A 16,426-nucleotide genomic window follows, 5' to 3' on the forward strand; every position below is an offset into this window, starting at 1 on the left:
GTAGACGTGTAGTGATCTGTAGCTAGTTATCTCTGGGGTTCTCTGTAGCTCAGTTGGTAGACGTGTAGTGATCTGTAGCTAGTTATCTCTGGGGTTCTCTGTAGCTCAGTTGGTAGACGTGTAGTGATCTGTAGCTAGTTATCTCTGGGGTTCTCTGTAGCTCAGTTGGTAGACGTGTAGTGATCTGTAGCTAGTTATCTCTGGGGTTCTCTGTAGCTCAGTTGGTAGACGTGCAGTGATCTGTAGCTAGTTATCTCTGGGGTTCTCTGTAGCTCAGTTGGTAGACGTGCAGTGATCTGTAGCTAGTTATCTCTGGGGTTCTCTGTAGCTCAGTTGGTAGACGTGCAGTGATCTGTAGCTAGTTATCTCTGGGGTTCTCTGTAGCTCAGTTGGTAGACGTGTAGTGATCTGTAGCTAGTTATCTCTGGGGTTCTCTGTAGCTCAGTTGGTAGACGGGTAGTGATCTGTAGCTAGTTATCTCTGGGGTTCTCTGTAGCTCAGTTGGTATGGCATGGTGCTTCCAACACCAGAATAGTGGGTTCGATTTCTGGCAGCACCCACACATAAAAATTGTACGCACGCGTGGCTGTAAGTTGCTTTTGGATAAAAATGTCTGTTAAATGGCTTATATTATTAGATTATCGTCTGTAGCGATAACTTTGTCAGCACTTCTTTGCAACACCAAGCTTCTGTGATGGGTTTTATTTGTAGGTTAGGTTATTATGTGAATCCCCTCTTCGCCCTTTGCCCCACAGTAGCAGTGCCCCTCACCAAGGAGGTGTGAGTGTGAGATTCAGATACAGGAAATGGCCCTTTGTCACTTTGTCTGACAGCTGCATCACGTACGCAGCATGCACAGTGTTCCTGCTAAACTACACCTTCCTGTTGAACTGCACTCTGACACCGTCCTACTGGACTGGACTCTGACACCTTCCTGCTGGACTGCACTCTGACACCTTCCTGCTGGACTGCACTCTGACACCTTCCTGCTGGACTGCACTCTGGCACCTTCCTGCTGGACTGGACTCTGACACCGTCCTGCTGGACTGGACTCTGACACCTTCCTGCTGGACTGGACTCTGACACCTTCCTGCTGGACTGCACTCTGACACCGTCCTACTGGACTGCACTCTGACACCTTCCTGCTGGACTGGACTCTGACACCGTCCTACTGGACTGGACTCTGACACCTTCCTGCTGGACTGCACTCTGACACCTTCCTGCTGGACTGGACTCTGACACCGTCCTACTGGACTGCACTCTGACACCTTCCTGCTGGACTGCACTCTGACACCTTCCTGCTGGACTGGACTCTGACACCTTCCTGCTGGACTGCACTCTGACACCTTCCTGCTGGACTGGACTCTGACACCTTCCTGCTGGACTGCACTCTGACACCTTCCTGCTGGACTGGACTCTGACACCGTCCTACTGGACTGCACTCTGACACCGTCCTACTGGACTGCACTCTGACACCGTCCTACTGGACTGCACTCTGACACCGTCCTACTGGACTGGACTCTGACACCGTCCTACTGGACTGGTCTTTGACACCTTCGTGCTGGACTGCACTCTGACACCGTCCTACTGGACTGCACTCTGACACCGTCCTGCTGGACTGCACTCTGACACCTTCGTGCTGGACTGCACTCTGACACCGTCCTGCTGGACTGGTCTCTGACACCTTCGTGCTGGACTGCACTCTGACACCGTCCTACTGGACTGCACTCTGACATCGTCCTACTGGACTGCAGTCTGACACCGTCCTGCTGGACTGCACTCTGACACCGTTCTGCTGGACTGGTCTCTGACACCTTCGTGCTGGACTGCACTCTGACACCGTCCTGCTGGACTGCAGTCTGACACCTTCGTGCTGGACTGCACTCTGACACCATTCTGCTGGACTGCACTCTGACATCGTCCTACTGGACTGCAGTCTGACACCGTCCTGCTGGACTGCACTCTGACACCGTCCTGCTGGACTGCACTCTGACACCGTCCTGCTGGACTGCACTCTGACACCGTCCTGCTGGACTGCACTCTGACACCGTCCTGCTGGACTGCACTCTGACACCGTCCTACTGGACTGCAGTCTGACACCGTCCTACTGGACTGCAGTCTGACACCGTCCTGCTGGACTGCACTCTGACACCGTCCTGCTGGACTGCACTCTGACACCGTCCTGCTGGACTGCACTCTGACACCGTCCTGCTGGACTGCAGTCTGACACCGTCCTGCTGGACTGCAGTCTGACACCAAGCCACAGTTGGTCTCCTCGGAAGAGAGCACGTATGCAGGCCAGGGCGCACCTGTAGCATTTGATGTGAACAGGGTTTAAGATGCTTGCACACAGTGCAGTGACTAAATATGAATTTGAACCTAAAATGTCTCCTCCGCCCGGCCCCATGATAACTGCCTCTCTTTCTGCCTCTTAATTAGGAGCTCTTACCAGCCACTAATCTGATAATCTCTGTCCTGTCTCTCTCCCTCTCTACCCCCTCTTCCCTGCTTTCCTCGTCTCTCTCTCATCCATCCTCGTCTCCCTCCCTCCCTCCCTCCTCCCTCCCTCCCTATCTCTCTAGCTCTTTCCTCTCTCCCTCTCTCTTATCCCCGTCTCTCATCCATACTTACTCGTCTTATCTGTCCTGTTTTAGCTAGCAATCTTCTCCTTCCTCCCTCCAGCTTTTCCTCTTCTTATCCATCCTTTGTTCTCTCTCTCTCTCTCTCTCTCTCTCTGTACTTTACCCTGCTCCCTCATCTTAGTCCCCCCCCCACCCCCCCAAACCTCTTTTACAAAGTAGATAATCTGCCGGTGGCTCTGCACTGTAATGCCCTCTCCTTGTGTCCACCGATCCTTGTGTTTACCTCACCTATTACCAGAATACTCATCTGTCAACAGGCTTCAGTGCTAGCCTGCCATGTTGGAAACAATAACTGCCTTAATGAGAATGAGTGTCTTGGTTGGGCCTCCGATTTGCCTCGCCATCCCGCAGTAGGCCTATTTTTTAATGACTTGACTGAATCCCATCAGGTCAAAGGTCCATGGTTTCCGGGTTTAGCTGTGGGGCAGGATGTGTGTGTTGGTGCTCAGTGACATCGTGTGATAACAGCACACGGGAAGTTGTTTGATTTGTTTACAGCTTAACAAGACCAGAAACCAAAGTCTACCTGCTCCGCGTCTACACACACACACACACACACACACACACACACACACACACACACACACACACACACACACACACACACACACACACACACACACACACACACACACACACACTGAATTGTGGCCCGCAATCCATCAGTGCATGCTTAGAAGGCTGTTGTTGTTTTTATTGTTGTGTGTGTTTGTACATGCAGACGACATGACTGTGTATTGACGGCGGTCTCTGTGCTCTCCCTGCAGTGTGATCAGTGGGTGCTGACACTCGAGGTGGGCAGGCAGGCCGTCGTCTCCCCCCAGCCCTGAGCTCCGAGCCCAGACACCTTTTTGCCCTGGTCTCTCGACGGGTAAATATAAGGCTGTTTCTTCCCTCCCCCCTCTTGACCTCCTTCTCCCCTCTCTCTTTTACCTGCCTCCTTGCCTCCATCCCACCTCTTAATTCTTAAGTCCCCATACACTGAGGGCTGTGCTTGCACATTTTCAACCCCCGAATGTTAAGCTTCATTCTTCATTCAGCATGTCTACTTTTCTTCTTCTTTGATGCATCATCATCATCATCATCCTTTTTACATTTGCATATTTTCATAGCATATTTTCTTCCATTCTTGCGTTTTTTTTGTTGTTGACATAAAGCCACTGCTTTCTGTAGACAGAGATGGAGAACAGTAAAAGTTTAAGGCATTCTAAAGACTCATTTTGCCCTCATTACCGGTTTGGGATGAAATCGGCATTGTTTTTAGTCCATTGTTTTCCTTCAAGTTTCCTTACGTTTTTCAGGTATGAGCTATGTGCATGGCATGCTATCATACCATATCAACCCTCGCTTTATCTTTCTGTGCTTTTGTTGAGAAGAGGAGTCTTTTTTTCTCAATTCTTGGTCTCACACACCCCACCTCCACACCTGTGTAGGTAAGTCCCACAGATTCCACACACACAAACTTACTTTCAGTCACCGCTCTTTGCCTTATTGGCAGTATGTTATTCGCACCTCCCCCAGGATCGATGGAAGTCAAGACTGAACCATTTGATCAGTCCATGAGAGTCAAGACTGAACCATTTGATCAGTCGATGAGAGTCAAGACTGAACCATTTGATCAGCTGATGGGAGTCAAGACTGAACCATTTGATCAGTCGATGGGAGTCAAGACTGAACCATTTGATCAGTCGATGGGAGTCAAGACTGAACCATTTGATCAGTCGATGGGAGTCAAGACTGAACCATTTGATCAGTCGATGGGAGTCAAGACTGAACCATTTGATCAGTCGATGGGAGTCAAGACTGAACCATTTGATCAGTCGATGGGAGTCAAGACTGAACCATTTGATCAGTCGATGGGAGTCAAGACTGAACCATTTGATCAGTCGATGGGAGTCAAGACTGAACCATTTGATCAGTCGATGGGAGTCAAGACTGAACCATTTGATCAGTCGATGGGAGTCAAGACTGAACCATTTGATCAGTGATGAGGGTGTTTTTTTCTTCTGCCTACATGTTTTACTAATCTGTCAGTTCTGTTAGGTGTTATATTTAGACCTAGGTATAGGCTACTGACATTATTGTATTTACGTATTTTTTGCAGCTGCAACATTACTTAAGGGTAAATCATTTAATTGTAAAGGGGCCTATAAATGTCAACATCCTGGCATTAGACTGGTGCATTTTGAAATCACTTGATGTGTGTGAAGAGACAGAGTAATTTTGCATCAGAGAGAGAGAGATAATTGGCTGGGGTATTGGTCCTGACTAGCCTTAGCGGAGTTGCCAACAACCGGATGTTCCGTTTTTCAGGGATACAGCTATTTTCAACCTAGCTTCCTTTTCCGTTGAAAACCAGATGTGGAAACTCAGCTCAGGCGTTTCTCTTATGCCTGCTACGTTAGGTTATGTCCCGGCAGACATTTTTCATGGCCACATGTTTTTGTGGTTGGTTGATTAGAATCCAGATCATTGAGAGAAATGCCATTACTTTATTTCTTTATAGGGGTGGATCAGCTTTAATATTGCAAATAGATTGTGGCTTCTATCAATGTAATTGTCTGTATCATTTCCAATCCCCCATATATTTCAAAAATATATAAACTCAGCAAGAAAAGAAACGTCCCTTTTTTTCTGCAGATTCTCTCAAGCTCTGTCAGGTTGAATGGGGAGCGTCGCTGCACAGCTATTTTCAGGTCTCTCTAGAGATGTTCGATCAGGTTCTAGTCCAGGCTCTGGCTGGACATTCAGAGACTTGTCCTGAAGCCACTCCTGCATTGTCTTGGCTGTGTGCTTAGGATCGTTAGCCTGTTGGAAGGTGAACATTCTCTCCAGTCTGAGGTCCTGAGCACTCTGTAGCAGATTTTCATCAAGGATCTCTCTGTACTTTTCTCTGTTCATCTTTCCCTCGATCCTGACTAGTCTCCAAATCCCTAACGCTGAAAAAACATCCCCACAGCATGATGCTGCCGCCATCATGCTTCACCGTAGGGATGGTGCCAGGTTTCCTCCAGACGTGGCGCTTGGTAATCAGGCCAAAGAGTTCAATCTTGGTTTCATCAGAACAGAGAATCTTGTTTCGCACGGTCTGAGAGTCCTTTAGGTGCTTTTTGGCAAACTCCAAGCGGGCTGTCATGTGCCTTTTACTGAGGAGTGGCTTTCGTCTGGCCACTCTACCATAAAGGCCTGATTGGTGGAGTGCTGCAGAGATGGTTGTCCTTCTGTAAGGTTCTCTACAGAGGAACTCTGGAGCTCTGTCAGAGTGACCATCGAGTTCTTGGTCACCTCCGTGACCAAGGCCCCTTTCCCCCGATTGCTCAGTTTGGCCGGGCGGCCAGCTCTAGGAAGGGTCTTGGTGGTTCTAAACTCCTTCCATTTAAGAATGATGGAGGTCACTGTGTTCTTGGGGACCTTCAATGCTGCAGACATTTTTTGGTGCCCTTCCCCAAATCTGTGCCTCAACACAATCCTGTCTTGGGGCGCTAATGACAATTCATTCGACCTCATGGCTTGGTTTACTGTCAACTGTGGGATCTTATATAGACAGGTGTGTGCCTTTCCAAATCACGTCCAATCAATTGAATTTACCACAGGTGGCCTCCAATCAAGTTGTAGAAACATCTCAAGGATGGTCAATGAAAACAAGATGCACCTGAGCTCAATTTTGAGTCTCATAGCAAAGGGTCTGAATACCTAAGTAAATAAGGTATTTTTTTTCAAATCTTTTTTTAAAAATACATTTGCAAAAATGTATAAAAACCTGTTTTTGCTTTGTCATTATGGGGTATTGTGTGTAGACTGATGAGGAACATTTTTTATTTAATTTATTTTAGAATAAGGCTGTAACGTAAGAAAATGTGGAAAAAGTCAATTTCTCTGAATACTTCCCGAATGCATATTATTTTAAATAGTAAAACATTTATATTTTCCTTACATTTCTTTCCCTAACCCTAACATACCATCCCTAATTGGACAAAACTAACTGACAACAACACTTAGGCTTCTACTTCCAGGTTATACATACTATATACATTTTACGGACACAGAATACTGTACAATAGTTGTCTTTTGTTTGTTTTTAGTCCCATCGTTCAGCTACCCTCATCCCCTCCCATCTATCTTTTTGATTTCTATTTGCCATATAATGTTCAACTGTGCTGTGATGTTTCACAAAAGTTCTGAACCATTCTATTTTCATAGTTTCTACAGATTGTAAATGAAGATTAACAGTGAGCTAGCTGTGTGAGCTAGATGTGTGTGTGTGTGAGGAATAATCCCTGAGGGGACAGCTTCCTTTCTACAGAGGCTGATGCCCCTCCCTCCCTCCCTCCCTCCCTCCCTCCTCCCTCCCTCCCTCCCTCCCTCCCTCCCTCCCTCCCTCCCTCCCTCCCTCCCTCCCAGCCCCATCAACACCACTCTGATAACTGATCTCTACTCTGAGTAGTTAACTGGTGTTTTTAGCTAGCTCACATTGCTTCTTTGGAGTCCCAGACGAAGGTAATATATTGACCTGAACACAACACATGGGAAGATAGATACTGTCAAAGTTTGGACACATTATTTTTGACCTAAACACAGCCATATAGCCTAACCTTGCGCTCGTTAAGCATTTCACCCCTGGGTGTAGGCTAACCTTACCCTATTATAGTAACCCAATAGAAAAAGAGGAGGAAGCAACTGAAAGAGAGATGAAGAGAGACAGCTAGAGAGGCAGACAGGAGACGATGGAGGGGAAGGGAAAAACAGCCACAAGATGATTGGCGATGGATTGAGAGGAAGAGGAAGCAGATGAAGAAAAGAGTCTCTGTCCATCCCTAAATGCCTTCACCCCTTTCCTTACCTCTGTAATGTAAACAGTACTGTACCAACATGCTGAGCTTTGCGCTGTGGGAGGGAGCTAGAGGCAAGGAGCTGGATGTGCTGTGGGTGGTTGAAAGTGCGTATGAATTATCTTTACTTGTTGTATCTGTGTTTGGGTGAGTAAGAGCAACAAGTCAGGGTAGGGTAGCCAGAGAGATGGGAGGGAGGGAAGGGAAGCAGGGAAGATGGGTAATAGCAGCTGAGTGTGAGCTGAAGGAGGGAGGGAGCGAGGGAAGGAGGGGGGACCGGAGGAGGAGAGAAAAGCAGACGACGGGGGGAAGGGTGGTCCTCTAAAAACTCACAAGAAGTAGTGCGGGAGGGAGAACACTCTTCATCAATCAGACACACAAACACGGCAGAGAGCGGGAAGTGGAGAGCTCTCCACGTGTTGCTTCCTGTTCTGATTGAGGCGAGCGCGTCATGCTCTGCCACTTTGTCTAAACGCCAGCCAGTTAGTTCACATCCACACAGGCAGGCCAGGCAGACCCACTGTACTATACTGTACTTTACTGTTCTATCACACACACACACACACACACACACACACACACACACACACACACACACACACACACACACACACACACACACACACACACACACACACACTCAGTCTTGTATAACTAACCTTGTGCGGACACACAATTCAGTCCCATTCAAAATCCTATTTCCCCTAACCCCCAACCCTAACCCTAATCTTAACCCGAAAACTAAACCTAACCCTAGCTCCTAACCCTAACACTAATACTAACCTTAACCCTAAAGCCCTTAGAAATAGGGAACGTTGACTTCTCATGGTGTCAGGAGGAGAGAGACTGTTAGACCTTTAAGAGGGAACGTTGACTTCTCATGGTGTCAGGAGGAGAGAGACTGTTAGGAGGGAGGTAATAAATAGCCAACATATGGTCACGGATCCCTCTAGCTCTCCCTCCCTCCCTCACTTCTCCCTCTCCAGCCTTGATATAGAATTCCCCCTCTCTCTCATACACACACACACACACACACACTCACAGACACACTCACAGATACACACTCATCCTCTCGCGAGATAACTCTTCACTACACCCCGTTGGAATGCTTTGAAAATGCGTTGTTGCTTCCTTCCTCTTATCTCCCTCTAATCCTTGATTTGATCACTGATCTGACAATGACTGGACTGGGTTACTGCGCCTGCTTCTCGCTATCTCTCTCGCTCTCTCGCTCTCTCTCTCCTCTCTCGTTTATCTAGCTAGCTAGTCTGGAAGGACCAAAAGGGCCAAAAGGTGAATGGATTATTAACAATACAGCTTTGTTAGTGCAGGGATGAAGCAAATCTCCCCACTGTCTGCTTTGAAGAGCATGTGTCAGTTTTGGCAGTTTGGCTCGCGGCCCATTGTCTATCAATCTATATAACGTATCAGTCACTGAATTGTAGCCTGAGCAGGTGGCTCAGTTGATCAAGGTGAGGCAGTGTTAGCCCTGGTTTTAACACCTTTTAATATTTCAATAAAGTAATGGAGAATGAAGGGTGGCTTTAAGGCAGTGGAAACGTGTCACCCGCCCACTCTAGAACAAGTGATTTGTCACCAGCGTTACGTCCACACACAGGTGTCCCCTCTAGCCCACCACCCCTCTGACCTTGTCATGTGACTGATGCTGTTGCCAGATTGGTGGCTGACTGACTGTGTGGAAGGGGGTAGTGGGTGTCATATTTAGGTCATCATCTTTGGTTGCTGCAAGTTGATTGATTGAGAATACTTTCACGTAGTGCTTGAAACCTAAAACAAATTGCTACAGTTTCCAATAATCAATGGGAAGAATTGATTGCTTAACCTAATACTTCTATTAATCAATCCAACTTCATGAACTGAGCTTGTTACATGAGTAAGATAAAATATAAATATATAAAAGAACACGACAATAAAGTGTTGCAAATAAAATGCATCAACCGATACAGATGTTTACAGATTCAGGTTAAACCGAGTGACAGATGTTTACAGATTCAGGTTAAACTGAGTGACAGATGTTTACAGATTCAGGTTAAACCGAGTGACAGATGTTTACAGATTCAGGTTAAACCGAGTGACAGATGTTTACAGATTCAGGTTAAACCGAGTGACAGATGTTTACTGATTCAGGTTAAACCGAGTGACAGATGTTTACTGATTCAGGTTAAACCGAGTGACAGATGTTTACAGATTCAGGTTAAACCGAGTGACAGATGTTTACAGATTCAGGTTAAACCGAGTGACAGATGTTTACTGATTCAGGTTAAACCGAGTGACAGATGTTTACAGATTCAGGTTAAACCGAGTGACAGATGTTTACAGATTCAGGTTAAACCGAGTGACAGATGTTTACAGATTCAGGTTAAACCGAGTGACAGATGTTTACAGATTCAGGTTAAACCGAGTGACAGATGTTTACTGATTCAGGTTAAACCGAGTGACAGATGTTTACAGATTCAGGTTAAACCGAGTGACAGATGTTTACAGATTCAGGTTAAACCGAGTGACAGATGTTTACAGATTCAGGTTAAACCGAGTGACAGAAGGTGACAGATTCAGGTTAAACCGAGTTACAGAAGGTGACAGATTCAGGTTAAACCGAGTTACAGAATGTGACAGATTCAGGTTAAACCGGGTGACAGAAGGTGACAGATTCAGGTTAAACCGAGTAACAGAAGGTGACAGAAGGTGACAGATTCAGGTTAAACCGAGTTACAGAAGGTGACAGATTCAGGTTAAACCGAGTGACAGAAGGTGACAGATTCAGGTTAAACCGAGTGACAGAAGGTGACAGATTCAGGTTAAACCGAGTTACAGAAGGTGACAGATTCAGGTTAAACCGAGTTACAGAAGGTGACAGATTCAGGTTAAACCGAGTTACAGAAGGTGACAGATTCAGGTTAAACCGAGTTACAGAAGGTGACAGATTCAGGTTAAACCGAGTTACAGAAGGTGACAGATTCAGGTTAAACCGAGTAACAGATGTTTACAGATTCAGGTTAAACCGAGTAACAGATGTTTACAGATTCAGGTTAAACCGAGTGACAGATGTTTACAGATTCAGGTTAAACCGAGTGACAGATGTTTACAGATTCAGGTTAAACCGAGTGACAGAAGGTGACAGATTCAGGTTAAACCGAGTTACAGAAGGTGACAGATTCAGGTTAAACCGAGTTACAGAATGTGACAGATTCAGGTTAAACCGAGTGACAGAAGGTGACAGATTCAGGTTAAACCGAGTAACAGAAGGTGACAGAAGGTGACAGATTCAGGTTAAACCGAGTTACAGAAGGTGACAGATTCAGGTTAAACCGAGTGACAGAAGGTGACAGATTCAGGTTAAACCGAGTGACAGAAGGTGACAGATTCAGGTTAAACCGAGTTACAGAAGGTGACAGATTCAGGTTAAACCGAGTTACAGAAGGTGACAGATTCAGGTTAAACCGAGTTACAGAAGGTGACAGATTCAGGTTAAACCGAGTTACAGAAGGTGACAGATTCAGGTTAAACCGAGTAACAGATGTTTACAGATTCAGGTTAAACCGAGTAACAGATGTTTACAGATTCAGGTTAAACCGAGTGACAGATGTTTACAGATTCAGGTTAAACCGAGTGACAGATGTTTACAGATTCAGGTTAAACCGAGTGACAGATGTTTACAGATTCAGGTTAAACCGAGTGACAGATGTTTACAGATTCAGGTTAAACCGAGTGACAGATGTTTACAGATTCAGGTTAAACCGAGTGACAGATGTTTACAGATTCAGGTTAAACCGAGTGACAGATGTTTACAGATTCAGGTTAAACCGAGTGACAGATGGTGACAGATTCAGGTTAAACCGAGTTACAGAAGGTGACAGAAGGTGACAGATTCAGGTTAAACCGAGTTACAGAAGGTGACAGAAGGTGACAGATTCAGGTTAAACCGAGTGACAGAAGGTGACAGATTCAGGTTAAACCGAGTTACAGAAGGTGACAGATTCAGGTCAAACCGAGTTACAGAAGGTGACAGAAGGTGACAGATTCAGGTTAAACCGAGTGACAGAAGGTGACAGATTCAGGTTAAACCGAGTTACAGAAGGTGACAGAAGGTGACAGATTCAGGTTAAACCGAGTTACAGAAGGTGACAGAAGGTGACAGATTCAGGTTAAACCGAGTTACAGAAGGTGACAGAAGGTGACAGATTCAGGTTAAACCGAGTTACAGAAGGTGACAGAAGGTGACAGATTCAGGTTAAACCGAGTTACAGAAGGTGACAGAAGGTGACAGAGAAGAGTAAAGAAGAGAAGGAAGGGAGTGTGAGAGATGATGGAGGGAAGAGGGAGGGGCCCGGCCAGGCAGGCAGGCAGACAAAACAAGATGGAGAGAGACGGAAGGAGAGGGGGAGAGCAAATGGAGGTGGGAGGATTCTGCGAGAGGAAGGGAGTGCGAGGCGGCCCAAGGATCGACAAGAGGAGGGGAGAGAAGAGAAGAGGCATTCTTGTTTGCCGCTGTTTGGCACAGTGTGGCAAATTTTCCATCTCTGTGTGTTACTGCCACACTCTCTCTCTCTCACACACACACACACACACACACACACACACACACACACACACACACACACACACACACACACACACACACACACACACACACACACACACACACACATATGTTTCTCTCTTGACTCCCACATTGTGACCTCCCCTGCTCTTTTTTACAAGGATGTGCAAGAATGTCAGGATGTCAGGGTCGGGCAGCACGGTGTGTGTGTGTGTGTGTGTGTGTGTGTGTGTGTGTGTGTGTGTGTGTGTGTGATGGGGAGATATGGTTGGGGGGTGTCAAAGCCGGAGTGAGAGTGATGGCTGGGAACAGATGTAGTAACAGCAGCCTCTGCTGCCCCCCTTCAACCGTCCTCTCCACACACACACACACACACACACACACACACACACACACACACACACACACACACACACACACACACACACACACACACATGCATGCACACCTCTCCTGTAACACGCACTACTCTCTCTCTGTGAGCGTGTGTTGGAATCTCCAAACAAGTGCAACAGTCTGCTCCAGTCGCCTGCTATGAAAACATCACAAACCTAGCCCAACCATTGTGCAATCTCTCTCTCTCTCGCTTTATTCTCTCCCTCTGCCTCATTTCTTCAACTGACCTTTCTATGCCTTGGTATCTCTACCGTTCTCTCCTTATCCTCCCTATATCTTCTCCCCCTCTTTCCTTCCTCCATCTATCCCTTTCCTTCAAGCCTTCCCTCCTCTCCTTCCCCGTTCCCGCCATCTGTTGCAGTTCATTTTAGCAGGCCATAAAAAGTGCTGCCCAAGGGTTTGATCCACCAATCAGAGTGTGGGATGGGGGGGGGTGATGCTCGGCTAATGAAATAAAACAAATCCACGGCTAAGCTTGAGATCTGCGGTTAGGAAGGTTCACAACACAACCCCATACCCCCCCCCCGACACACACACACCCATGGCAAACCAACCCCCCACTATTCGATATGACCACACTACTTGTATTACTAGTTAGTGCTGCTACTCCATTGGCTACTGAAGGCTACTTACTCCACAATACTAGTTTTAGTCCAGTAGCTTTCATTCATTTGTGCATGATGCAATAATCTAGTTAGAATTGGCCCAGTAAGTCTGTGCATGGTGTTACTTGCAACACCAGGGAGGGTTGTTTGTTATATCCTGCATGACTCATTTTTGTCAATGAAAAAAGACAAATATGTTGTACATAGGATGCAGTAACGGTAAGACATGTAGTGAGAGGCACGCAGACACACACACCCCTCCCACCCTGTCAGAGGGGACCGTAACACTGCACCTGCTTAGGCCATGTTACCGTCTGTGATGTCACTAAAAAACATAACCAGCCTTTACCACTCTCTCTCACCCACTCTTTCCCCCTCTCCTCCTTTTGCCCTCCTTCCTCTCCTCCATCTCATCTCGTATTTGTCTATCTCTCTGCTACTCCAGTGTCCGTTTCCCAGACCCCTGTTCCCTTTCCTCTCCTCTCTGTTCTCGCATCATCCCAACTCCTGTCCTCCATCCCTTTCTTTCCCACTCCCTTTTTCACTTTGGGTTTCTGAGTGACTCACACTAAACCGATGTAGAGGAATGAGACATGTAGAGACTAGAACACGCACTCCACCCCTCCATGAGGAGGAGGAAGTGGCCTGGACCATAGAGGAGCTTCCTGTGGGGCTGTGAACGGAAAGCCGCAATTAACAGGCGGGGGGACTTCTGACTACCTCTCTCTTTCTCTCCTCCCTCTTCTCTTTTTTGCTTATTCTGCAGTTGTATCTCTCCTTATCTCCTCCCCCTCTCGCTACCCCCTCTTTCTATCTTTCTTTCCTTCCTCTTGCATCCTCCTCTCCTCTATTTTGCCCTCCCTCCCTCCCTCCCTCCCTCCCTCCCTCCCTCCCTCCCTCCCTCCCTCCCTCCCTCCCTGTCCTTTAACTGTTTCTCAGTCACTGTCTGTATTAGTTGGCGCTCCATAGCCAACTAACTACCTTATTCATAGTTAGGGATGTGTACAGGATACAGGATGGGCCTGGGGGGTAGTACAGAAAGCACCAGTCCAGCATGGAGTTGGAGAGATTAGCTCCCCAAACCCTCCCATTGGGGACTGGGCGCTCCAAGCAACAGGGTGTGGAGAGAGGATGGGGAAGCCAAGGGATTGAACCTATGCGTATTTGGGTGAGTGGGTATCAGTGGAGGCTGGTGAGGGGAGGACGACTCATAATAATGTCTGGAACAGAGCAAATCGACCCTTGTGTTTGATATAATTGATACCATTCCACTCATTACACTCCAGCCATTACCACAAGCCTGTCCTCCCCATTAAGGTGCCACCAACCTCCTGTGGTGGGTAGTGGTGTGGGGGCTTATGGGGTTACTTGAATCCATGGACCATAGACACTATTGGTGGCCTGCTGTGATTGGTTTGTTACTAGAGAGAAGTAGTTTTGCAATGCTGAGAATGGAAGGAAAGAAATACGGTTTCTATCCTCCCTCCCTCCCTCCCTCCCTCCCTCCCTCCCTCCCTCCCTCCCTCCCTCCCTCCCTCCCTCCCTCCCTCCCTCCCTCCCTTCCTCCCTCGCCCTCCCTCCTCCCTCCCTCCCTATGTCCCTCCCCTCGTCCCTCCCTCCCTCCCTCCCTCCCTCCCTCCCTCCCTCCCTCCCTCCCTCCCTCCCTCCCTCCCTCCCTCCCTCCCTCCCTCCCGTCCCTCCCTACGTCCCTTCCTCCCTACGTCCCTTCCTCCCTACGTCCCTTCCTCCCTCGTCCCGCCCTCCCTACGTCCCGCCCCCACGTCCCTCCTCCCTCGTCCCTCCCTCCCTACGTCCCGCCCTCCCTACGTCCCGCCCTCCCTACATCCCTCCCCTCCCTACATCCCTCCCTACGTCCCTCCCTCCCTACATCCCTCCCTACGTCCCTCCCTCCCTACATCCCTCCCTCCCTATGTCCCTCCCTCCCTACATCCCTCCCTACGTCTCTCCCTCCCTCCCTACGTCCCTCCCTCCCTACATCCCTCCTTCCGTCCCTCCTCCCTACATCCCTCCCTCCCTACGTCCCTCCCTACGTCCCTCCCTCCCCACATCCCTCCTTCCGTCCCTCCCTCCCTACATCCCTCCCCTCCCTACGTCCCTCCCTCGTCCCTCCCTCCCCACATCCCTCCTTCCGTCCCTCCCTCCCTACGTCCCTCCCTCCCTACGTCCCTCCCTCCCCACATCCCTCCTTCCGTCCCTCCCTCCCTACATCCCTCCCTCCCTACGTCCCTCCCTACGTCCCTCCCTCCCCACATCCCTCCTTCCGTCCCTCCCTCCCTACGTCCCTCCCTACGTCCCTCCCTCCCCACATCCCTCCTTCCGTCCCTCCCTCCCTACATCCCTCCCTCCCTCGTCCCTCCCTCCCTACATCCCTCCCTCCCTACGTCCCTCCCTCCCTACATCCCTCCCTACATCCCTTCCTCCCTACGTCCCTCCCTCCCCACATCCCTCCTTCCGTCCCTCCCTCCCTACATCCCTCCCTCCCTACGTCCCTCCCTTCGTCCCTCCCTCCCCACATCCCTCCTTCCGTCCCTCCCTCCCTACGTCCCTCCCTACGTCCCTCCCTCCCCACATCCCTCCTTCCGTCCCTCCCTCCCTACATCCCTCCCTCCCTACGTCCCTCCCTACGTCCCTCCCTCCCCCATCCCTCCTTCCGTCCCTCCCTCCCTACGTCCCTCCCTACGTCCCTCTCTCCCCACATCCCTCCTTCCGTCCCTCCCTCCCTACATCCCTCCCTCTCTACGTCCCTCCCTCCCTACGTCCCTCCTCCCCTACGTCCCTCCCTCCCCTCGTCCCTCCCTCCCTCGTCCCTCCCTCCCTACGTCCCTCCCTCCCTACATCCCTCCCTCCCTACGTCCCTCCCTCCCTACATCCCTCCCTCCCTACGTCTCTTCCTCCCTACGTCTCTTCCTCCCTATGTCCCTCCCTCCCTCGTCCCTCCCTCCCTACATCCCTCCCTCCCTACATCCCTCCCTCCCTACATCCCTCCCTCCCTACGTCTCTTCCTCCCTATGTCCCTCCCTCCCTACGTCCCTCCGTCCCTCCCTACATCCCTCCCTCCCTACATCCCTCCCTCCCTACGTCTCTTCCTCCCTATGTCCCTCCCCTCCCTACGTCCCTCCGTCCCTCCCTACATCCCTCCCTCCCTACATCCCTCCCTCCCTACGTCTCTTCCTCCCTATGTCCCTCCTCCCCTACGTCCCTCCGTCCCTCCCTACGTCCCTTCCTCCCTACATCCCATCCTCCCTCCCTACGTCCCTCGCTCCGTCCCTCCCTCCCTCTCTTGTCTCATATGAAACAGGTGTGAGTGTAATAAAACACAGGCTATCGTATCTAGCTAGTGACATCATCTCTTTTCCACTGGGCATCGAGTCA

General features: G+C 49.2%; 1 protein-coding gene across 3 annotated transcripts in view; it reads left to right on the forward strand.

The window, feature by feature from the left end:
* Positions 1 to 16,426, forward strand: part of LOC106579554 (ras-responsive element-binding protein 1) — a 79,627-nt gene that overhangs the window by 34,328 nt on the left and 28,873 nt on the right. The window contains exon 2 of one of the 3 annotated variants that reach the window (XM_045702700.1): positions 3,410 to 3,513. The exons of the other annotated variants lie outside the window; for them this stretch is intronic. The gene's annotated coding sequence lies outside the window, so the exon portion shown is untranslated. The remainder of the gene's footprint in view (positions 1 to 3,409; positions 3,514 to 16,426) is intronic. 3 annotated transcript variants of the gene reach the window in all.

The sequence above is a fragment of the Salmo salar genome, chromosome ssa19 (assembly GCF_905237065.1).
Source record: "Salmo salar chromosome ssa19, Ssal_v3.1, whole genome shotgun sequence".
NCBI classification, from domain to species: Eukaryota; Metazoa; Chordata; class Actinopteri; order Salmoniformes; family Salmonidae; genus Salmo; species Salmo salar.